The following is a 24,933-nucleotide window of genomic DNA, read 5'->3' as shown; positions in this document are numbered from 1 at the left end:
CAGTTTTCGGTTTTATTTATTTTTCTGTATTATTTTTCTGTTATCTTTTAAATTGATTTCCATCATGATGCTCAATATTCCTTTCTTCTCCTTACTTTGGGTTTCATTTGTTCATTCTCTTTCTATGTTCTTAAGGTGAAAGTGAAGGTCATGGGTTTGTAACCTTTTTTTTAAGATTTATTTATTTATTTATTTTATTTTTGGCTATGCTGGGTATTTGTTGCTACACATGGACTTTCTCTAGCTGTGACAAGCGAGGGCTATTCTTCTTTACTGCAGTGCATGGACTTCTCCTTGTGATGGCTTCTCTTGTTGCAGAGCATGGGCTCTACATGTGCTCTAGGCACGCAGACTTCAGTAGTCACAGCACACAGGCTTATCTGCTCTGTGGCATGTGGGATCTTTCAGGACCAGAGATTGGACCCATGTTCCCTGCATTGGCAGATGGATTCGTAACCACTGGACCACCAGGGAAACCCAGTTTGTAAACATTTTTTCTTTTCTAATATGGACATTTAATACTGTAACTGTGTCTTTAAGACTATGTTAGCTGCTTCTCACAAATTGTAATATATGGTTTTTCTTTTTGCTCAATTCAAAATATGTTTTAATTTTCCTTTTGATTACTTCTTTGGCCCGTGGGTATTTTTACATGTGCTTTTAATTTTCAAACATTAGTGGATTTTCAAAATAACTTTTTGTTTTTTGGCACTAATTTATTTCCCTCATAGTCAGAGGACATACTTTGATTTGAATCCTATTAAATTAACTGAGGCTTATTTTATGGTCTAGAATATGTTCTATGTTGGTTTATATTCCATGTGAACTTGAAACTAGTGTTTTCTGCTGTTGTGGGGTTGTGTGAGCTACTGGGTTGGCCAAAAAGTTCGTTCAGGTTTTCCTGTACCATCTTGCCAAAAAAGCCAAATGAACTTTTTGGCCTATTCAATACAAATGTCAACTAGAAAACGTGGTTTACAGTGTGTCACCTAAATCTCCCCTATCGTTACTGATTTTCCGTCCATCTGTATCCTTAAGTACTGGGAGACGGAAGTTGAAATTTCTGACTATAATTGTGAATTTATTTTTGCTTGCAGTTCTGAGAGATCTAAGAATTTTTGCTTCTTGTATGCTTCAGTTCAGTTCAGTTGCTCAGTCATGTCCGACTCTTTGCGACCCCATGAATCGCAGCACGCCAGGCCTCCCTGTCCATCACCAACTCCCGGAATCCACCCAAACTCATGTCCATCGAGTTGGTGATGCCATCCAGCCATCTCATCCTATGTTGTCCCCTTCTCCTCCTGCCCCCAATCTTTCCCAGCATCAGGGTCTTTTCCAATGAGTCAACTCTTCGCATGAGGTGGCCAAAGTATTGGAGTTTCAGCTTCAACATCAGTCCTTCCAATGAACACCCAGGATTGATCTCCTTTAGGATGGACTGGTTAGATCTCCTTGCAGTCCAAGGGACTCTCAAGAGTCTTCTCCAACACCATAACTCAAAAGCATCAATTCTTCAGCGCTTAGTTTTCTTCACAGTCCAACTCTCACATTCGTACATGACCACTGGAAAAACCATAGCCTTGACTAGACGGACCTTTGTTGGCAAAGTAATATCTCTGGTTTTTAATATGCTATCCAGATTGGTCATAACTTTCCTTCCAAGGAGTAAGTGTCTTTTAATTTCATGGCTGCAGTCACCATCTGCAGTGATTTTGGAGTCCAGAAAAATGAAGTCTGACACTGTTTCCACTGTTTCCCCATCTATTTCCCATGAAGTGATGGGACCAGATGCCATGATCTTAGTTTTCTGAACGTTGAGCTTTAAGCCAACTTTTTCACTCTCCTCTTTCACTTTCATCAAGAGGCTCTTTAGTTCTTCTTCACTTGCTGCCGTAAGGGTGGTGTCATCTGCATATCTGAGGTTATTGATATTTCTCCCAGCAATCTTGATTCCAGCTTGTGCTTCATCCAGCCTAGCATTTCTCATGATGTACTCTGCATAGAAGTTAAATAAGCAAGGTGACAATATACAGCCTTGACGTACTCCTTTTCCTATTTGGAACCAGTCTGTTGTTCCATGTCCAGTTCTAACTGTTGCTTCCTGACCTGCATGCAGGTTTCTCAAGAGGCAGGTCAGGTGGCCTGGTATTCCCATCTCTTTCAGAATTTTCCACAGTTTGTTGTGATCCACCCAGTCAAAGGCTTTGGCATAGTCAATAAAGCAAAAATAGATGTTTTTCTGGAACTCTCTCACTTTTTTGATGATCCAGCAGATGTTGGCAACTTGATCTCTGCTTCCTCTGCCTTTTCTATGCTTAGGATGGTAACATCCCAGTGAAGAATTAGCATTTTTACCTCTATGAAATGGCACTCTTTATTCTTGGTAATACTCTTTCTTCGGAAATCTATTTTTGTCCAATATTAAAACAGCTGCTCCTGCAGGAGAACTCAGTGTTAAAGTTAGAAAGATCATGAAGAGACTGGAACCCAGAGAGCTTCAGTCCCTCATCTTGGGTCTCATAGGTGATAGAGCTTAATTTGGGGGCTTGTCTCCAAGAACAGTGTCCCAAGCACATCAAGGTTTGAAGTGGGTGAAATGTCTGCATATATAAAGAATGTCTCTGAAAGGACACATAGAATGTGTGTGACTGGGGTTGCTTCTAAAAAGGGGAGACAGGTGATCAGGGCACAGAGATGAGAGGAAGATTTAATACTCACTGAACCCCTTTTGGACCTTTTGAATTTGTACTATGTATATGTTACCTAATGAAAAAATAATTTATTTTTAAGAATTAAAAAAATTTATAGAATAAAAAAACAAAACAGTCACTCTTCCTTTTTCTTTCTGATAAGTGTCAGCATGATATTTTTTTTTTCCATATTCTCACTTTTGACTTATACATGTCTTTAAAGTGTATTTCTTATAGGCAATATAGAAGTGGGTCTTGACTTTTTTTTTTTTTTTATCAAATCTGACAAATTCTGTCCTTTGATTGGAGTTTTTGGACCATTTACATTTACTTAATGATAAAGGCTTCCCTGGTGGCTCAGATGGTAAAGAATCTGCCTGCAATGTGGGAGATCCAGGCTCAATCCCTGGAGAGGACAATCCCTTGGAGAAGAGAATGGTTACTCACTCCAGTATTCTTGACTGGAGAATTCCTTGGACAGAGGAGCCTGGCTTCCTACAGTCCAGGGGGTCACAGAGTTGGACACGACTGAGCAACTAACACTTTCACTTTCAATGATACGGTTGGATTTTAATCTATCACACTGCTATTGGTTTTCTATTTGTCTGTTTTACTTCTTTCACACCTTCTTTTGGATTACTTGAATATTATTTTATGATTCTACTTTATTTTCTTTTTGGTTTATTAACTGTAACTATTTTTATGTTATTTGAGTTGTTTCTTTAGAGTTTACCTTACTTTTCTAACTCATCACAAGCTACCTTTCAGTGATAAAATACCACTTTACATTTATGCTACAACTATCAAGTTCCATTTCCCACTAACTTTTTCATTTCTAATGGAAAATTTTAACCATGATTTCCTCAAATATTTTTTTTCAGTCCTGCTTCTCTCTCTTCCCTTTTAAGGACTATGTGAAAGTGAAAGTCGCTCAGTCGTGTCTGACTCTTTGCAACCCCATGGACTGCACAGTCCATGGAATTCTCCAGGCCAGAATACTGGAGTCGGTAGCTTTTCCCTTCTTCAGGGGATCTTCCCAACACAGGTATCGAACCCAGATCTCCCTCATTGCAGGTGAGTTCTTTACCAGCTGAGCCATAAGGGAAGCCCAAGAATACTGGAGTGGGTAGCCTATCCCTTCTCCAGGGGATCTTCCTGACCCAGGAATCGAACCAGGGTCTCCTGCATTGCAGGGAGATTCTTTACCAACTGAGTTACTAGCGAAGCCCTTTAAGGACTATGGTAGTTACACATATATTAGGCCACATGGAGCTGTCACACATTTCACAGGTGTTTTGTTTTTGTTGTTGCTGTTTTTCAGCCTGTTTTCCTCTCCATGTTTTATTTGCTGCTGATTCTATTACTGTGTCCTCAGGTTCACAGATGCTTTCTTCTGCAATGTTTTATCTGTTGGTCATCTCATCCAGCATATTTTTCATCTGACATTATATTTGTATATATTCCATGTCTCTACCTTACATGCTCAATAGTAATGTTAGTTTCTTTAATTTGTAAATTTAAAGCAGCTATAACTATTTTAGAGTTCTTACCTATAAATTCTATCATCTTTATTATTTATTAGTTGGCTTTAATAGATTTTTCTCTTCATTATGGATCTTTTCCCACTTCTTTGCATGTCTTATTTGTTTAAAAGCTTCCTTGGGTGGGACCAACATTTAATTTTTGCCTATTTTTTTCCACTACTGACTCAAAACTCTTTTGACTATTCTCCTCAGTGTCCTGTGATTTCTCTAATTTCTACTCCAGATGATGAAAACAGAAACTATTCCTGCCCCTGTATGATTTTCAAAGATACGCTTCCTCTAATCCTTTTAGGTGATCCTTTCTGCAGCCTTGTACAGCTTCCTCACATGCATGATCAGTAACACTCAATTGACAACATGATGGGACCTTCTATAGATCTCTGGAGCTTTTTCTCTATGAAGAGCTCTCCATTCTGCTACTTTGCCCTGTGAACTCTAGACTCTGCCTCCATATATTTCCAAGTTTTCTATTCTAAACTCAGAAAAACTGATGGGATCCACTGAGTTCTTCCCTGTACCTGAGGAGATGCTTTTTAGACATAAGCTGGAAGATCATAGGATTCATCTCATTTGTTTCCCATATTTCAGGGATACTGTCCTTTGTTGCCTTATAACTAATAACTTGAAAGCCATTATTTCATATATTTTGTCCAGTTTTACAGTTGCTTGGGTGGGAGAGTAAACCCAGTCCCTGTTATTCCATCCTGATTGGAAGAGGAAGTCCTGAAAATACCTTTATCATAGCACTTTCCACATCTGTTTATATAACTGACCCTCATAAGAATATACCTTCTTTGAGGCTGCTGCTGCTGCTAAGTCGCTTCAGTTGTGTCCGACTCTGTGCGACCCCATAGACGGCAGCCCACCAGGCTCCGCCATCCCTGGGATTCTCCAGGCAAGAACACTGGAGTGGGTTGCCATTTCCTTCTCCAATGCATGAAAGTGAAAAGTGAAAGTGAAGTCGCTCAGTTGTGTCTGACTCAGCAACCCCATGGACTGCAGCCTACCAGGCTCCTCCGTTCATGGGATTTTCCAGGCAAGAGTACTGGAGTGGGGTGCCATCTAGGGAACACATTTTACTCACCAGTAAACATATAAAATACATTCCATTAGTACTGATTGAACATTGTTATTATGGTAGAACATGTCTCAATAACTCTCACTTTAGTAATAGCATGGGAGAGACAACTCACTCTTGTCTAGTATAGGGTATGGGTATAAAAGACTTTATTTCTGAGTTCTGATCCACTTCTGCCACTGACAGGTATATATAATTTTGGACAAAGTACACAATCTCAATAGGTCTCAACTGTGAAATAAAGATAACTGACCTTGCTAATTTCACAAGATTGGTGGAATGAATTTTTTAATGGTTAAAAATCAGCCCAATGAAAAGGTTATCAAAAGCAATAGCAAGAACTCCCAGTAAGCCTAAGAAACTTCCATACCTGGAAATACACTTTTGAAGTTAATATGATAAAATATTTATAAACATTACATTCCAGAAATGTAAAATGCTGCAACTAGAAAGAATCCTTGTACATATTACAGATAGGAAAACTGAGGTTCTGAGAAGTTAAGTGATCTGTGCAAGGTCACACAATCAGTGGCAGAGCTGGGACTAGAACTCTTCCTATCACAGTGCAATGTCTTTCAATTCAAAAGACACTTTCTTATTGTTTTTACTGATGATGGCTTTTCCTTATTCTTTGATTTCACAATCTCAGTGTGATGCATTTCCACGGATGGAGTAGATTACAATGTCATAATTTTCGTTTAAAAATTGTGAAATTCAAAATTCATTTGCATAGCTGTCATGGTAGACAGTAGGAGGATGATTTACAGATGCAAAAAAAAAAAAATATTCAGCAGCAAAGGATCCTTCTGGTAGTTAATAGTATTCATCTATGCTACATGCTGGAATTTGAAGCCAGAACATCCTTAGAGAAAGAAAATCCAAGACCAACATGTGACTGTACATTAAGCCATGCTCAATGGGAGTAAAACACCAGTCTATCTTCGGGCACCAATCAAGACCAAGGGCTTGGCAGACAAAAGTAACGCAGGGCAAGAACTGAAAGGAGAAGAAAAGCCCAAAAGAGACACCTGCTGGGTGAAATCTACTGAGCTCCCCCTGTTGGAGAGACCCAGAAGGCATAGCCTACACAAAGGGAAAATCAGGAAACACAATTCTCCAAAACACAATTCAATACAAATTTAAGAGACCTCCCTGGAGTTAAGGTTAAGGGGCGGATGAGAATGGCTAAAAGTATCAGGCACTAACATTTTGCTTAACTTATGCCAAAAATACAAAGTGGTAAGAGTTCTTTCATTATAATTTCCTTGAGGACTTTAGCCATTTCCAGTGCATCATTTGAATGAATTTAGTTTTCTGTTGCTGGTGGAATGCAGTTACTCCCTTGTTCCCAAAAATTTCTTATAAATAGACCTTCTGCTAGAGGAACCCAGCAAAGGGTTTATAAGCCATTCACACTGTGGTCTTTGAAAATATCCTGCCCCTTAGTTGTTCAGTGCACAACCTTGCAACTGTATGTGGCAGTTCTCCTTTGATATCTTGAGACATGAAATGCAGACATAGGAGCTATCTGGGATCTGAGGATGATGTAAGACTCATCTGTCTCATTCCACCATCTAAACAAAAACATATCTCTTTCTCTTTGGCCAGGATTTGGGTTTCTGATCTCTACTTTCCAATGCTGAAAAGAATATGGGGCTAGCTAACTAGAAAAAGATCTTTCTTCAGAAGTAGGTAAAAAGTACATATTTAAAGTTTAAGGAAAAGAAACCACACTGGGATATATTAGGTTGGTACAAATGTAATTGCAGTTTTGAACCATTCATTATAACTAGGCTCAAACATATCTTTATTAATCAAAATAGGAACCATTATAATCAACACATTTTTGCCAATAAAAAATAAGTTTGTTTATTCCTATAGCATAAAAATCTGCACTTCAGGATTTGACAAATTCTTGGAAAGCATTTTCTGCCTCCTGCTAGTTGTGGAAGCATTTTCCCTGCAAAAAGTTGTCAAGATGCTTGAAGAAGTGGTAGTCTGTTGGTGAGAGGTCAAGTAAACATGGCAAATGAGGCAAAACTTCGTAGTCCAATTCATTCAAGTTTTGAAGCGTTGGTGGTGCAACATGTCAGGCATTGTTGTGCAAAAAATTGGTCCCTTTCTATTGACCAATGCTGGTTGCAGGTGTGGCAGTTTTGATGCATCTCATTAATTTGCTGAGCATACTTCTCAGATGTAATGGTTTTGCTTGGATTCAGAAAGTTGTAGTGGATCAGATGGGCAGCAGACCGCCGAACAGTGACTATGACTTTTTTTGGTGCAATTTTGGCTTTGGGAAGTGCTTTGGAGCATCTTCTCAGTCCAACCACTGAGCTGGTCACTGCCAGTTGTTGTATAAAATCCACTTTTTGTCACACATAACAATCCAACCAAGAAATGGTTCGTTGTTGTGTAGAATAAGAGAAGACTACCCTTCAAAATGGCAATTTTTTTGATTTGTGGTTAGCTCACGAGGTACCCACTTATCAAGCTTTTTAACCTTTCCAATTTGCTTCAAATGCCAAATGACCATAGAATGATCAACACTGAGCTCTTTGGCAACTTCTTGTGTAGTAAGAGGATCAGCTTCAATGACGGGTCTAAACTGTCATTGGCAACTTCCTATGGCTGGCCACTGCACTCCTCATCTTTAAGTTTCTCCTTTGCAAAACTTCTTGAACCACCATTGCACTGTATGTTTGTTAGCAGTTCCTGGGCCAAATGCATTGTTGATGTGAATTGTCTCCACTGCTTTATGACCCATTTTGAACTCAAATAAGAACATCACTCAAATTTGCTTTTTGTCTACCATCATATCCCTAGTCTAAAATAAATATAAAATAAACAGCAGCCAATAAGTCATTAGCAGAAATACATAAAGCAAGAAGTGTGCATTAAAATGATATATAACATAACCACATTTATTTAAGAACGTATTCCAATATCAAGTGGCAAAGTTCAACAATGCAAAACCCTATATGATTACTTCTGCACCAACCTAATAAGTATATTTGTGTATCTGTGTATCAGTCAGGATAGGTTAGATTATGGTGCCTTTGTTTTTTAAAAAAAAGCCAAGACCTCAGTGGCATAAAACTACAAAAGCTTATTTCTTGTCCACACTATATACCCATGACAGATCACCCGGGGCCTCTCACTACAAGATAGAAGCTCATGAAGCAGCTGTAACTGGAAATTTTGCCAGCAAAATTGACAGAAGGAAAAGAGAATACTAGGTTCTCATAGCTTTCACCTGGAGGTGACACACATCAGCTTTAGTTAACATTTACTGACCAAAGTCAGTCACGTACCAATGGCCAGGAAGCAGAATTCTTCCCACAAGGAGGGGTACTGGCAATTGGCAGACAACTAGTCTTTCACAGTATGGAAAGAAGAGGCTTCAGAGAGGCCAATCTAGGAAGAAGGTGGTCTACTACAGGGGGGACAAGAACTGTTTCTATGCTGTCATTTATTCACCCATGCTTTCATTCACTTGGCATCAGGCAGTGTTGCTGTAGCACCTGTGCTCTACCCACTATGCTCTGGGGACTGCCTAAAGAGCCACTCCCCTATCTCACCAGAAGAACCGAGTGAGGAAGCAGGACAGCATTTGGAATCAGAAAGGAAACAAGAGTGAGAGGAGGACACGGCCTTACCCAGGAGAGGTGGGACCAATCACAAAACTCTGAACAAATAAACAGGCCAGGGCTCAGCAAGAAAGTACAAAATCTTGCTGAACAAGGCAAGAGGAAACCTGCAAGGGATTAGCAGAGGGCGGAAGAAGAAGGAGAGTCCAGTGAACAGTGAGCACAGCACTGAGGGACGTTTGAGGAGGAGGGACGACATCAGAGAAGACACAGGGTCTGAATCGAGGCCTGTCCCCAGACATCAGCCATCCGCCTCCCTCAGGTAGGATCCTGCAAACGCAGATGCCTCGCCACACTCACCAGCAGACCAGTGCTTCCTGGCGAGGCTGTGGGCCACTCCACAACCCAGCCGCCCCTCCGGGACAGTCACCATCTTCCTCTCCCTTTCCCATCTTGAATGGCAATTAGGAGAAGGTTAACTGAGTGTCTTTCTCCCAGGAATCCTCTTCCACTTTTCAAAATCACAGCATTAGCAAAAGAAAATCCCAGCTTAGGCTAACAGGTAGGAGCATGGTGCGGCCCTGGGAGCTGCTGTTGGAAGTGGGGAGATTGGGCGAATCTTCCCAGCGGGAGGTTAATACTCATCGTTCGGAGTTGCAGCTGAGGCCCATTTGAGTGACAGGCAGCCGGGAGCTGAAAGAACCGCTAGGATCCCAGAACTGCTGGCATGCGGGCTTGAAAGAGATTTATTTCAGGATAATTAGCTGGGAGTATTAAAGGTGGCCAGAAAGATCTGCAATTACTGTTTAGCAAACAGAAAGGAGACACATATGCATTAAAAATAAAGTCAAAAATCAAATTAAAAAGACCCAAATTTTTCTCCACTTGAAAGTTGTTAAATAAGTGGAAAAAAAAAATGCTCAAGCAACTAACCAACTTTATTGTATTCAGCATCATGCAAAAGTGTCAGAAAGGAAACAAGGGGAAGAACAGTCTCGGGTGCATACCTGATGGGAAAAATACTCCCAGCAAGCCTGGGTATTTGGATGTGCAGAATCTTATGACAAATTGTTCTTGTATCAAAAGGGAACTTTCCGTACCTCTTTTCTTTGTTGCTTCCTTTTACCGACACAAAACGACCTGTGCCAACTAGCATTCCTTCAGCTTAGAAAACAATCAACTCAAATCAAATCATACTAAAGTGCAACTAGTTGAAACAAGAAGTTTGACAATTCCTTGATATTTGTAAAGAACAAATGAAAGAAAAAGGAAGGGAGGGAGGAAAGCAAGGGAAGTAAGAGAAGGCCCAGCTCCTTCACCCTTTGTGCCATGCCTTCACCCTCTGGGGCCAGAGGAACTGACTCCTCCTCAGCTTCTACAGTCAGAGGGCTGGGATATTTCACCCTCTTCTTTTCCACGTATCCACCCTGGTTGGAGACAAGGTTGTCCAAAAAGGAAGACAGCACTTTTGCTCCTCATTTTATCATGAGAGGACCAGGTACAGAATTTTCAAAGACATCCCTGTCAGAGAGAGCCTTGTTCCTGAATTGGGACAGTCACAATGGGTAGCATCTTCCTCCCCAGGTCTGGGAACTAATGTTAGTCCGAGGGGTCAACAGAGCCTCATCCCCTCATGCTGTTTCACTCTGGAGCACCCCAAGGAGGGGACCAAAAGGTCCCTATCCACCCTCCAAATTCACTCATTGGAGATGCATTCATTCCTTAGCTTTTAAATGTTCACTCTCAGGTGTTTCCCCATAAACAGGCTCCTTGGAGAACAGACCTTTAAGCTTTTATGAGCTAAAGTCTTGGTCCAGAGTCTTTCAAAAGCCTTCAGAAATAAATGTCAGGCCCTGGCAGAGGGATCTGAGAAGAGAAAGGTGCGTGAGAAAGGTAAGGCCACCTCCCAGGTTCTACCTTCTCCCATCTGGTCAAGTGCGAACACCACACTAACTGCTCACCGAGGCTGGCAGCTTTACAAAGAAAGACCAAGTCTCTGGCCATGTGTGTTTACATCTTGTTGAAAAGATCTGTAAAATTTTAAAATACATAAAACAATGGTTTATATTATTTATGGAAATATATATATATATATATATACAGTAGAAGTCCAAAAGTATTCAGGGCAATGATATATACAAGCTTGTCAAAGGACTGGAGCCTGCGACTTTAGTTCTGTCAAGTCTATTCTTTACAAAAGGTAATAATTCCAGTGGGAAATAAGGAAAGGTAAACAGCTGGAGAATAACTAATAGAGGGAAGTCTGCTCTGCCACACGCTCATGTGTTCCAAGGAAGGTATGGGATTAATCAGGGAACGTTTTGTTCCCATAGACAAAAAGCCTTCATCTCTTATGACTCCCCAAATTACGCCGCCAGGCCTGATTTCTCACCCTATGAGGTCCTGTGGCTACAGAGAGGAGTCTCTTGTTCTTCAGGTCTTACTTTCTTCATAAGATCATAGACTCCAGCAGGGACAATGGTTTCTTCTGTCTGCTCTGTATTCCCCACCGAGCCCATCACAGAGCTGGACTCCTGTGGGCATGTGAAAGTAGAACAGGATTCTGGGAGGAGATGAGGCTCAGTTTTCCAGGCAATTAGGAATAACTGCTCAACATTAAAGGATGTTCACTAGGGCATTGTTTATAATAAGAAACAATGGAAACAATCTAAATATCAATAGGAAATTGTATGAGTTAAGACATATAAGTAATATGGAACATTTTATAGAATATTTGAATGAGATAGAATTGAAAAGCTATTCAAGATGTAGTAAGTGAAAAGTCTAAGTTCTACTTTAAAGACTTTAATACTCAAAAACTAAACATTTACATTTTTCACAGAAATGATATCATTTATATTTATTTATAATTTATATTTATATAGCTGGAGAGCGATATATATATATTAGGTTGGTGCAAACATAATTACATTTGTGAATTTTAAATCATTATAACTAGGCTCAAACACATCTTTATTAATCAAAATAGGAACTATTAAAATCAACACATTGATTGTATGAGAAACAAGTTTGTTTATTCCTGCAGCATAAAAATCCACGCCTCGGGATTCGATGAACTCTTGGAAAGCATTTTCTGCATCCTGCCGGTTATGAAAGCATTTTCCTGCAAAAAGTTGTTGAGATGCTTGAAGAAGTGGTAGTCAGTTGGCGAGAGGTCAGGTAAATATGGTGGATGAGGTTAAACTTCATAGTCCAATTCATTCAACTTTTGAAGCATTCTTTGTGCAACATGTGGTCAGGCGTTGTTGTGCAGAAGAATTGGACCCTTTCTGTTGACCAATGCCGGCTACAGGCATTGCAGTTTTTAGTGCATCTCATCGGTTTGCTGAGCATACTTCTCAGATGTAATGGTTTTGCTGGGATTCAGAAAGCTACAGTGAATCAGACGGCAGCAGACCACCAGTGACCTTGACCTTTGTTTGGTGCTAGTTTGGCTTTGGAAAGTGCTTTGGAGCTTCTTCTAGATCCAATCACTGAGCTGGTTGTCATCAATTGTCATATAAAATCCACTTTTTGCCACATGTCACAATCTGACCAAGAAACAGTTCACTGTTGTTGTGCAGAATAAAAGAAGATGACAACACTTCAAAACGATTTTTTTGATTTGCAGTCAGTTCATGAGGCACCCACTTATCCGGCTTTTTCACCTTTCTGATCTGCGTCAAATGCCAAATGACCATAGAGTGGTCAACACTGAGTTCTTCAGCAACTTCTGTAGCTGTAAGAGGATCAGCTTCAATGATGGCTCTCAATTGCTGCTGTCAAGTTCTAATGGCCAGCCTCTGTGCTCCTCATTTTTAAGAATCTCCTTTGCAAAACTTCTTGAACCACCACTCCACTGTACATTCATTAGCAGTTCCTGGGTTAAAAGCATTGTTGATGTTGCCATTGTCTCCATTGCTTTATGACTCATTTTGAATTCAAATAAGGTCACTCACATTTGTTTTCTGTCTAACATCATTTCCCTGGTCCAAAATAAATATAAACAGCAAATAATAAGCCATTAGCAAAAAAAAAAAAAGTGAGAAATACACATTAAAATGATGTATAACACAACCACAGTTGTTTAGAATGTATTCCAATATCAAACAGCAAATTTCAACACTGGAAACCGCAATTACTTTTGCACCAAACTAATAATATCTGTCATAACTTTGACTTACATCATCACATTTCCAAACCCTGTGTTGTGCCAAGGTTCCGGAGTCATACAAAACAAAACTTTGCACATGGCCCCTGCAGCCACTGATCTGCTCTGGTCATTACATTATCCAAACACACAGAAACTACTGTATCATCTTTGGGAGAGAGAAGAACCTCCTTGGCCACATGAGACAATGTATGTGCCCTCTCCCTGCTTAAGGAAAAAGTGAAGGTGTGGACAAGGTCTCACCCCATAGAACCTACCCTTGGTCTTAAGGCATCTCCCTATCTAAATATCTCAGAGCTTCTGCTTCTTTTCCCATCCTCTCCTGCCTCCAAATCCAAGTAAAAATTCTACCAAGTCCCTGGAGCTTTCAGAGAGGATGGAGGCAGACAATTTCTGCTTTGACTTTATAATACAAAGCTGGCTCCTTCATGGAACTGGGAGAAGATGATAAAATAAGAACGGAACACAAATTAGTATCCCAGGAATTCTCCTGCTACGGATGGATGGATTGATGAAAGGATAGGACAGAATAAAACAGAGTATTAGTCAGGGTTCTCCAGAGAAATATAACCAACAGGATGTGGAGAGAGAGAAAAAGAGAGATTATGGGTAGTTGGCTCATGAGACTGGGGAGGCTTGGTAAGCCCCAAATTTAAAGGGTAGGCCAGCAGCCTGGAGACTCAGGAAAGAGCTGCAATTAGAATCTAAAGGCAGTTTGCTGCCATATACTCTCTTCCAGGGAGATCAGTTTTTATTCTATCAAGGCCTTCAACTGGTTGAAGGTCCATCCACATTGATGTGGTGGTGATGGTTTAGTCACTAAGTTGTGTCCAGCTCTTGTGACCCCGTGGACTGTAGCCCACCAAGTTCTTCTGTCCATGGGACCACCACATCATGGAAAGTAATTTGCTTTACTGGAAGCCCACCAATTTCAATGTTTTTCTCATCCGAAAAACACTGTCACATAACATACAGAATAATGTTTCACCAACTATCTGTGCACTGTGACCCAGTCAAGTCGATGCATAAAATTAACTATACAGATAAATAGGTAGGGGGACAAACAGACAGGCATATAGCTACAGAAATACATTATAGATAGAAACAGAGATAACGATACAGATGAGATGGATATACAGACAGAAATGCGAAACGCCAGGCTGAATGAAGCATAAGCTGGAATCAAGATTTCCTGGAGAAATATCAATAACCTCAGTATGCAGATGACACCACCCTTATGGCAGAAAGTGAAGAGGAACTAAAGAGCCTCTTGATGAAAGTGAAAGAGGAGAGCTTATAATTCAACATTCAAAAAACAAAGATCATGGCATCCAGTCCCATCACTTCATGGCAAATAGATGGTGAAACAATGGAAACAGTGATAGACTTTATTTTCTTGGGCTCCAAAATCACTTCAGATGGTGACTACAGCCATGAAATTAAAAGACACTTGCCACTTGGAGGAAAAGCTATGACAAACCTAGATAGCATATTAAAAAGCAGAGACATTACTTTGCTGACAAAGTCTGTCTAGTCAAAGCTATGGTTTTTCCAGTAGTCACGTATGGATGTGAGAGTTGGACCATAAAGAAAGCTGAGTGCCAAAGAACTGATGCTTTTGAACTGTGGTGTTGGAGAAGACTCTTGAGAGTCCCTTGGACAGCAAGGAGATCCAACCAGTCAATCCTAAAGGAAATCAGTCCTGAATATTCATTGGAAGACATGATGCTAAAGCTGAAGCTCGAATATTTTGGCTACCTGATGAGAAGAACTGACTCCTTAGAAAAGACCCAGATGCTGGGAAAGATTGAAGGCAGGAGCAGAAGGGGATGACAGAGGATGAGATGGTTGGATGGCATCAATGATTCAAGGGACATGAGTTTGAGCAAGCTCCAGGAGTTGGTAATGGACAGGGAAGTCTGGCATGCTGCCATCCATGGAGTGGCAAAGAGTCAGACATGACTGAGCGACTGAACTATACAGACAGAGACCCGAATGATAGAGACATATGGTCTCTGGAAGGATACACTCCCACAGTGGTTACTCAAGGGAGAACTGGGAATATATTTCTTAATTGTTTAAATTTTTACAATGAAAATGTACTAATATATTATTTGTGGGTGTGTGTTTACTTTTTTTCAAGAAACAATAAAGATTCTGGAGGGAAGAAAGGGAAAAGAACGCTATTTATGTCTTCAGATTGCTGACAAAGGAACTCAGCTATCCTTGGCTGCTTCTCTGTAGAAGAGGGTTAGCACTGCCACCACCCCTCAGATACAGTGTGAGGCACTGGGTGGGGAGATGTGAACATATCAGAGCAAGCCGTCAACTCACAGAATCTACAATCATGTCATTTAATTCCAAGTCAACGCTGTGAGGTAGGTATTAATGCCCTAATATTACAGATGAGAAAACCTGGGCTACGTGATATTAAGAAAATGTCCCTAGGTCACACGTACGTCCATCCTCAAATCTCATGCTCCTCTTTGGATGAACACCGAACTGCCTCTGCAAAGGGAGTCTGTGTCTTAGAAATGAGCACAACCACCAGGATGCCCTTTTTTCAAAGAGATTTTCACTTCCCTCCAGCAGCCCAGATAAACTTTCCGTTGCCTGCAGACCCTGGCTGAGGCTGGCAGCAGCTCCATCATAGGCATGCCAAACGCAAATAAAGTTCGAAGGACAAACGCAGCCAGAAAGCATCAGAGGTTTCTATCCAGCTTCCAGACTTATTATTTCTTATTATTTCTTGAGAGCGTCCACTGCTCTTTTAAAAACAAGGGGCCTATTCTGTGAGCCGCTCAATGGTCTATTTTAAACTCATGGGCTGTGTTTGTTTACGTTCAATTCCAGGCCTTGCCCTTTGCAAGAAACCGTCACTGGCATCGTGCAGAAAGCCAGTGGAGACTGCCATATCACTGTTTACAGCTTTCTCACTTAAAGAAAAGGGGTGGAAATCGAATATTTGCAATTGTCCCAATTCTGAGAGGGCCCTAGAGAAGACAGATGGTGCCAAGCCGGCAATTCTAAGAATTCCTGGGGCAGCAGTGAGTACTAGGTAGGTGCTGAAATGGAAGAGAGAAAGACGTTGACGCCAAGGAAAAGAATAAATGTGTTCATTTATCCAACAAGTACTGAGCACCAACTACGTGCCAGGCACTGGTGTAAGTACTTGAATACAACAATGAACAAAACAAAGAAGTTACCCTCTGGGAATATACATTCTAGTGAGAGGAAGCTGACAATAATCAATAATTGATAACATGTTATTTCTATTATACCAAGTATAATAAGTTAACAGTAATAGTGGTGTTTATGTCTACACATCATCATGCCTGAGCCACCTTCTCTGATCACTCAAGCCTGTAGAGGTTGTCCTTTAAGTGCCCTGATATTTGTTTTTCAGTACCTTCTTCTCTGGGCTTCCCTGGTGGCTCAGCAGTAAAGAATCTGCCTGCAGTACAAACGATGTGGGTTCAATCCCTGGCTTGGGAAGATCTCCTGGAGGAGGGCATGGCAACCCACTCCAGTATTCTTGCTAGGAAGATCCCATGGACAGAGGAGCCTGGCAGGCTACAGTCCACAAGGGTCACAAAGAGTCAGACATGACTTAGCAACTAAACAACAGCAACAATAATAATAATAAATAAATACACTGGAGAAATATCAAGTGTGTCACACAGAAACTCAAGACTTTCCTAAAGAGACGCCCAGGCCCTAATGTGACATTGGTCAATCATTTAGAAGTTGCAGCATCTGAACTCTGAACACTGTTGGTCAAATTTTATTACCTTCTCAGTCCTCCTCATCACCTTAGCCCAAATCTCTACTCACCAAGGCAGGGCTTCAGCATGACTGGCCAGAGGCCTCCAACCAGTCAGCGGCCTCCAATCCCTTCTCACCTTTCCCCCACAGCCGAGCTGCCATCTCCACACTGATACCCAGCAGACCCTCACCCTTTTGCTCTAGTACCCTTCAGGTCAAGGAGAAAGTAGTTTGATGCAAACGTGTTTACAAGTTAATGGGCTCTGGTGTGCCTCCCTAAAGAATTAGCTTTCTAAAAACAAGGCTCCCTCTCTTGCAAGGGCAATCTTCCCGCAAAAGCCTGCTCCAGTGGAGGAAATTTATACTTTGTGAAACCTGAATCAGCAAGATATTTTTAGGCCATGAGTACTTCTAGGGACTCTCCTGGAATCATATAAACCTCCGTCTCTGCCCTCACATCTGCCCCTTGTAACCTCCACTTGCCAAATTCCAGAAGCATGTTCTTAAGGAACCAACAGACACCATTTAAAACAGAAGTGGGGAGGGAAAGCAAAGGCAATAAGAAAGACAGACATCAGAGAACCTGCAAACCAAGTAAGGCCATTTGTTAAGAAGGCCTTTGCACCACTCAGACAGAAGGGATCCATTGTATATCTGATCCTGTGGTCTGTGTAAAGGGCCCATGCTGCAGCAATGTTTTTGACAAGATCTGTGATTGATTTGCCGGTTCATTAATGAATGGACCTGGAACTGCATACTGCTTTGGCTCTAGAGAAAGCATATGATTACAGCATGTGTGGTGGCAAATGCTATAATTAAAGATGCAAAACAGGGCTCATTACACACCCATTTTAAGTGCTTGGAACTTTTTGAAACAGTCTCCTTTTCAGAAGCACCATCTGCAGGTGATAAGCCTCAGGAGACTTTCCTCTGCCCAGGACATATGAAAAAAATTGAAATGAGTAGGTTAGGGGTGGGAAGGGTAGCATCCAAATCTTTAAAGTGATATATATATTTATATATATATATATATACACACACACACACACACAAACACACACACACACATACACAGAGCCTACCTTGTCCAGCAGAAAAGTACAAGAAAGATGGACACATCTCTCAGAATGGGGACCCACAGAGCTGGATATTGAGAGTTAGGATAAAATGCTGGTTTGCATTCAGAAATTATATCACTTGGAAATGATATCATAGCTCTGAAAGATCACATCGCATCTCAACAGCAGATCGTTATATGACAGAGTTTGTCCTCCAATAAAGGATTCACAGTGGTTCTTACTGAGCCAATAAAAAGTAAAGTAACTATAATCACAATAAAGACAAAAAACACCATCATGAATGTATAGCCTACTTTACCCACCAAGCAAATGGCCTGGATGTGCCTGAGATCTCTGAGTCAGAGCAGGTGGAAGAAATGGTCCTTATTTTTCAGGTGGGGAAAGAAAGGTAATGAGGCACAGAGAGGTCAGGTGAGCTGCCCAGGGAGAAGGAGCAGGTCAGCAACCAAGTCAGGACAAAAACTAGCACTCCCAATTCCTTATTCAGTGTTTGCTCTCCTCAGGCTGCACGTCTCAGAAATGTCAAACACATTATGCAAGAATATCAGGAGTCTGTGTTGAGGCAGAAAAGACTTGGTTTCCAGTTAATAAAATTATCATTACATGCACAGCACAAAAATGCTCTCCCCAGCTGAGTGCACACTTCAGAGTAGGTAGGCCTGGAGGCCCAGGTGCCCACCAAGTGGCACAGTCCTTTGAACAGTGGTTAACATTGAAACTGTGAGATGCTTCTCCAATCACCCCACTCCTTTCAGGACACCTGATTAACTTAAGCTTAAAGGAACCTCCATATCTGCAGAGGCCTACTGCAGGGTGGAGGAAGAGGGGGCACTGATGCTGGAAGCACCTACCTTGACGAGTTTTACTTTTGTCCTTTTCTTGATCTCGAAGATATAAATGGGTGAAGGGAGGGGTAAATAGGAAAAAGAATGTCAAATTTTATAGCTGCAAATCCATCCACAGATAGTAAGACTGCAAATTCCAACCAGTCCAGGCTGGGAACACCTCTTTATGAACATCCAGGCCCTTTGGTCCTCTGGAGGAAGGCATTCTACAGGGCCCTGGGATGTGGGTCACTCGTGTGCAAATTGCTTACACTCGTTACTATTTTCTGTAACTGTGTAAGGAGACATCTGCAACACTGAGCTAGAAAAAGATAATTTCATGGAACCATAGAATCCCTCTGCCCAGGGGGAAGAAATCAAGTCACGAGTCACCACCTCTGGTTTGAACCAACCTGGAAAAGCACCTTTAAAGAACTCCAGAAAGAGATATATTAAAACCTCCTCAGTCACCTTTAGGAGAGTCCAACCATTTCATTGCCACTAGCTTCTTTCTTAAGAAGAACTTACACCCTCTAAGATGTGGCCTAAGCCAGCTACCTCTGTCCTATGATTTCCAAAAGCACATTTACTTTCTTTTGGCAAATTCTAATATTTCCCTTCAGTACTAGTAGCAACCAAGAACCACTGAGTAATAAGAGGCCAGCATACTGATTTACATGAAAACAAATCACTGATAAGGATCTTTTACTACAATCTAGACTTGCAGTTTTACCTGAAGTTGATAACAACAGTTTAAATTTACAGGCTGGTTACTTCTACCTAAAATGACCAGTTCAAATTAAAACTACAAGTTTAATAGTGGTTGGGCATTAGAGTGGTTGGGCAATAGAGTTTTGGGCATTTGATTCCAGCACAAATTAGTGTTTCTGGTGTATACCTGAAACAAAACTGAAGATCCTAAATTTAAAGGTTCGGTTAACATATTGCTTAGGCCACAAAAATATTCAGGTGCCCCCACTGGTCTCATGTCCTTGTTGTAGAGCGAAAAATCCAGGCTTCTGATCCTAGCATAAGCACTAATTTGCTGGCAACCCTGGGAAAACCACTGAACCTCTCTGAACTTAAGCTGTTTTTCCATCTGCTTCCTCTAGGAAGCAGAATAGAAGATCTCAAAAGGGTCCAGGATGTGTATGATTCTGCCTAACAAGGTTATGATGAGGATGAATTGAGATAAACCTTGTGAACTGCTTAGCTCAATGCCTGGCATACAGTAAGCACTCAATATAAATGTTCACTATAATTATCAGTTGTGATATGCACAGCCTGGTCTCTCCAACTTGAATCAGAATTTTCAGTCCTATTCCATTGTCTTGTTAGAATACCATCTTTGAGCCCTAAGATCAAGCAACAGGTAAACTCATACCAGCTGCAGAAAACTGTATCTATAGCCACAGGTGAGTCTGTGAAACTTTAGAATCATCAGGATGACATAAAGAAGAGCATAAAGAGCCCCCAGAAGTCATTAATTCAGGCGGTTCCTCTGAGGAGGGGCAACATTACCCCCAAATCAGACCAGTCCTACATCCTAATTACATGTTTGCTAAGCCTCAGTGTATCAAAGACCTGTCCTGCCTAACTACTACCTTATGTGGCTTGTATTATTCACTTGGTCTCCTCAGTTTCCTTCTTCTGCACACACAGAAGACTATACGTCCCAGACTTCCTTGCAGCCTGAGCTGAGTGGCTGTGGTTGGTGATACTAACTTTCATATCCAGTCATTAAAGCATCCATGAGATTCTCCATCTCTCTTTTTCCCTTTGGTTGCAACTTACATGCATGTGTGTATTTATGTCTGCCAGGTTATGATGTAAGTTGCATTTCTTAGTGTGGTTTGTAGTCCAAAAAATGGAAAGCTTATAGCAATCTCATCAAGTAGGTCTTATCTCCATTTCACAGCTAAAAGCATCATTCAGAAGGGCTAAGTGATTTTTCAAAGTCACAAAGCTACTAAGTGGTGGCACCGGTGCTTGGGTGGAGGTCAGGTTGCCACCAAGCTCTTGTGTATGCTGGTCTTCATCACAGCTGGTATAGCCAGCAGCCACTGGCCCATGGCCACATTGACCAGCTCCACCCAGGGCACTTGGGCATGGAACCTCCACCCTTACCTGGCCCTTCACACATTTTTAGGAGTTATGTGTGAAAGTTTCAGTGGCTTCCATTGGCACATATTTTAAACAGATGTCCACAAACACACACATACAAATTTTTCAGCCTATCATAAAATCGGTCAGTTTGTATTTTATTTCTCAAGTGGTATTTTTTTTCAAGTGGTATCTTGAAAACCACAGAAGAAAAACCCAGACAGAAAGGCTGGCTGATGCCAGGCCACTGGTGGCAAAGGGGGACCTGATATTTATAAATCATGAGCATCAGATGGAAAATAAAGAAGAAACAGAATCCATTCTTACAAGGCTGGATGAGGTAAAACAGAAAAATCTGAACTCTAACAAGACCTATCCATCCCACTTATTTTCATTGATTCCTTAAGTGCATCTATGGACAATTCAAAACCAAGATACTGTGTATCTTGAAGATCAGTTTTAAATATTCCTGGGAGCTTTACCCCCTTAAATATCAATCAACATGGTTATGGATTTGGATCCTAAGATGCTTATTAGGCCTTGATTCTTTGGAGAACATGAACATTTTGCCATTCAATCCAAAAGCTGGAAGCAGCAGTCATGGTCTGATTCTGTTTTTAGACAACATACAGGCATAGTACCGTGGTCACCCCACTGGGGAAGAGCAGGGGCCACTGCTACAAGTGTGCAGATAACCAAAGTGCTAAAGAAGACCAACACCATCAGCTTTTACTTGGAAGTGACAGAGAGCACAGGATAGCCAAGCCCCAGGAAGGGAGGTCTGTGCTCAGCAGGTGGTATGGTGTAGGATCTCCAGCCTCCTTGGCCAGTAGAGGAGCTTCCTGCCTCCAAGCAACCAGGCTGAATGTGCACGGGAGACAGGCACCAAAATGAACAGGATTCTAAGAGCACTTCTTACCCACTCTAACTGAAGTCTCTTCTATTCCATCAGAGACTCACCACTACGCCAGACAGAACTTTCTGCTTCTGTGAGAGTCCCCTGAAGAGCCCCTTAAGGTCATAAAAGTTTAACAAGACTGACTCTGTAACCCCCACACGCTGCCCAAACAGTTCCATCCTCAAACCCACATTACAGGCACACTCCAACTACTCATGACTCCCAGACCCTTTCTGGCTGATGGAGGACTCCTTGAGGCAGGATCTTTCACACTGAATATTTCCAGCTGAAATATTCCATCAGAAACGTTTGGGCCCCATCTGAGCTCACACATTCTGGCATGGCCTTGCCCATGCCCCTCCCTATCCACCCCCAAGAAATAGCAGTCTGATGTTCCCTCTCTTCTTCCCTGCCTCTTTGGGAAGGGAAGACGTTATGCACTAACCTAACAAGTGTATTTAAAAATTGCAGCTGACTGCCATAGTAAATTCATGTCATGTTTTTTTTTATGATAGATAATATTTCAGAGACACAGTCCTGAATGGAACCAAAAAAAAAAAAAAATCTCCTTAGAAAAACAATTTCTGTTCGGAAATTCAGCTGCCCACTTTCAGCTGTTACTTCTATAGAGAAAACACATTCTGAATTCTGCAGACAGGCGACAAAGCCAGCTAAGAACTGGTGCATAGAAGGACTTTGTGTGTAACTTACAGCTAATGTGGGAAACTCCAGTCATGGTACTGCAACTTTAAATCTCATTAAGCCCCTTCTAGGTATCAAAGGTGGGCCACTCCACTCGTGCCATTTCCTGAGTCCTGTCAAGTACAGGTTACAGGAAATTGACAAAAGAGCTTCCATTATCTAGCCAAACTTCACATGGCCCTATTATTAAGATGCTGCCTAGTTTGATCACTCTCTTAATCTATCAAAACTCCAAAAGGATAATCTTTTAAAAGCTTCCCCCTTCCCACCCTTCCAACCCCCAACCCTTCCTTTGTTGCTTAAATCAAGGTAAGCTGATTTTGTGCAAAGTTTGGAGGAGAGACATGCTGGTAGCTGGTAGCTGACAAAAAACAAACACGAGACTTTTCTACCTGGAAACTGTTCCCTTTGATTCAAGACTGAATGTCACCACTTTGTAAGCAAAGAAGATGATTAAAAAATGCTGCCTTGCTTGCTTGCTTTTTTATTTTTATTTTTAAAGCCCAGAGTCTTCCCACAGTACCTGGCACTCTGAGAAACCCCTATTAGGCGCATCAGAAGGAGATTCAAAGGAATTGCGTGCTCTTTGCTGGTTTTGTTTTATAAGCCAGGGGCCACTGAAAGAAAATAGAGCCTCCCATCCAGGTGTCCCTGCTTGGCAAAATAATGGATGCAGATTGATGTGATCTGGAGGTACCAGATATTAACATCCTCAGACCTCCGCCAGGCACACTGCCAGGCCAGCTCCGGAGAGGCCTTGAAGGTCAGAGCAGGACCCACTTGCACTCCTGGCCATCTCCCCACAAGGGCTTCTATTCCGGGACCCCACTGGAAGGCAGGTGCCCCTCCCCCCTCACACAGGATGAGCAGGGAGCTGAATGGGCATGCAAGATGGACTGCCTGTGTTATTGATTTAAAAAGGCCAGCTGACAGTACACCATGCCTCCTCCTATTTATTTCCACAAGGTACATCTTTCTCTAAACTGAATTGTCTTTGATTTAAAAGCCAGGGTGTCTCCCCCGCCCCACCCCACCTCCAAAGAAACTGAATCCCATCTCGACACAGCTGCTCAAAGGCAGCCGGGTGGCTGTTACCTACTGAAGAGAGCTTTTGTGCTTCCGAGAGGAAGACAAGGCCTGCGCTGTGAACGTAATTTTTGATCATCCTGTTTAAATACACTGTGTGTCAATCAGAGAAGTTTGAAGAGCATTATAATTACAAAATATATCCCTGCTCTATAATCAGTATTGTTTGTTATAGTGGCCTGCATGGTGATAACGGTTTCAATATGCAATTCGCGGAACTTACAAATACCCATTTCACTTGTGCATTTAGGAAATACATTAGAAAGAAGAGAACAAATAAAGGGGGACCACATTGGTCAATAGCACATTTTGATGCTGGGTTATCCTCCCTGTGACGGCAACAGTGATGCTGACATTAATGAAACGTACCACTTTAGGGGACATTTGGTGGCCTGAACCCTCTGACCTGGAACGCTGGGGTCAGAACTCTGGGTTCATTAAATGATTAACTACTGCCTCAATTTTACTTCTACCTTGGGTGGGATCTTGCAGGTCTCAGCCTGAGCCAGGCACGCCCCCACAGTCACCTGCAAGCTGTGTGTATGTGTGTGTGTGTGTGTGCGTGTGTGCGTGCATGCATGCGTGTGTGTGTGTGTGTGTTTTCTTAAAAGGCAAGAGCCAGAAAGCCTACAGACATCTGGATGGGAGAGGCAGAACTGACTTCATCTGCTTAACTTTTAAAGCCTTACACCTACTAACAGGCAAAGTAAATATGAATTTTAAAAGAGGCCTCTAATATACTCTCAGCCTTCCCTTCACTTTGAAAACTGACTAGTAAATCTATCCATCCAACATCTTCCCACTCCAGGTGGGCTTCCTTCTCACCCACCATCCACAGGACCCTCTGCTTTGACAGCAGGGTGGTCTGCCAGCACTCCAGAGCCTAGAGAATGGACTGGACAAAACTTGTGACCTTCCTGGGAGGCCCTCATGATCCATCACAGAGAGGCGAGCTCCAAGCAACAGAAAAGGTTTGCTTTCACGGGCTTCCTTACACCTACAGTGTCAAAGTGCATACTTTTTAGGCTGCTTTCCCATGCTGCCCACCACCTGGACCCAGCCTTGCAATTCACCCTCCCTACAGAAATCCTCTTAGTCACATAGTGTGGGGACACCATGCTGAACACTCCTGACCAGAATTTCTGCACCCACCTTTGACAGTGCCCCTTTTCCAGCCCTCCTGTTCCACCCATCTTGATCCTACCAGGTCTGCCCCATATCCACCCACCACCCTGTGCAACACCACCAGGTCTGACTCTCAGGATCTCTCCTTTGACGCCTGGTATATGCATCCTTCAAAAATCACTGTGGATGATGACTACAGTCATTAAATTAGAAGACACTTGCTCCTTGGAAGAAAAGCTATGACAAACCTAGACAGTGTAAAAAGTAGAGACATCACTTTG

Source organism: Giraffa tippelskirchi, chromosome 4, assembly GCF_054371585.1.
Source record: "Giraffa tippelskirchi isolate mGirTip1 chromosome 4, T2T-mGirTip1v1.2.pri, whole genome shotgun sequence".
NCBI classification, from domain to species: Eukaryota; Metazoa; Chordata; class Mammalia; order Artiodactyla; family Giraffidae; genus Giraffa; species Giraffa tippelskirchi.
Note: the sequence above shows the minus strand (reverse complement) of the source record.